This window comes from Perkinsus marinus (assembly GCF_000006405.1).
Source record: "Perkinsus marinus ATCC 50983 genomic scaffold scf_1104296962518, whole genome shotgun sequence".
Lineage (NCBI taxonomy): Eukaryota > Perkinsozoa > Perkinsida > Perkinsidae > Perkinsus > Perkinsus marinus.
In genome coordinates, this window is record NW_003205407.1 from 1 (window position 1) to 949 (window position 949).

Below are 949 nucleotides of genomic sequence, written 5' to 3' on the forward strand. Positions count from 1 at the left end.
CATGGTCTCCCATCCGACACGCTGAATAGATCGCAAAACTCTCGCTCCTCATAGAGGGGCCTCCATTATAGATCACAAAACTCTTGCTCCTCATAGAGGGGCCTCCATTACATAGTGTTCTTAAAGGGGTCAATTCATTGGAGATCGCTTGTTGGCAGACCAACAATCTTCTTGTACCCTTAGCCTCAGCATGTATCCCGACGAGTCACAAGGGTATACAATCAACATCGACATCTGTACGGCCAGTTGCATCCGTATATGGGCGCTTTTCAGCGTGGAGACGATCTCGGTGGAACTCGAACCCCCAATCTTTGGTTCCGGAGACCAACGCTTTATCCATTAGGCCACGAGACCAACGAGTTTGAGATTTGTCCCACCATCTCTGCTTCTCATAGAGGGGCCTCCATTATAGATCACAAAACTCTTGCTCCTCATAGAGGGGCCTCCATTACATAGTGTTCTTAAAGGGGTCAATTCATTGGAGATCGCTTGTTGGCAGACCAACAATCTTCTTGTACCGTCAGCTTCGGCATGTATTCTGACGAGTCACAAGGGTATACAATCAACATCGACATCTGTACGGCCAGTGGCATCCGTATATGAGCCCTTTCCGGCATGAAGACGATCTCGGTGGGACTTGAACCCACAATCTTTAGTTCCGAAGATCAACGCCTTATCCATTAGGCCACGAGACCAATAAACTTGATATTTGACCCACCATCCCTGCGCCCCATTGACTTCGTGGCACACATGGTCTCCCATCCGACACGCTGAATAGATCGCAAAACTCTCGCTCCTCATAGAGGGGCCTCCATTATAGATCATAAAACTCTTGCTCCTCATAGAGGGGCCTCCATTACATAGTGTTCTTAAAGGGGTCAATTCATTGGAGATCGCTTGTTGGCAGACCAACAATCTTCTTGTACCCTTAGCCTCAGCATGTATCCCG

General features: G+C 48.4%; 2 non-coding genes across 2 annotated transcripts; both read right to left on the reverse strand.

Moving 5' to 3' along the window:
* Positions 1-281: 281 nt before the first annotated feature.
* Pmar_PMAR017497 lies at positions 282-354 on the reverse strand. Its single transcript has one exon. It is a non-coding gene; the product is annotated as a tRNA-Arg (tRNA).
* Positions 355-622: 268 nt separating this feature from the next.
* Pmar_PMAR017498 lies at positions 623-695 on the reverse strand. Its single transcript has one exon. It is a non-coding gene; the product is annotated as a tRNA-Arg (tRNA).
* Positions 696-949: the final 254 nt, after the last annotated feature.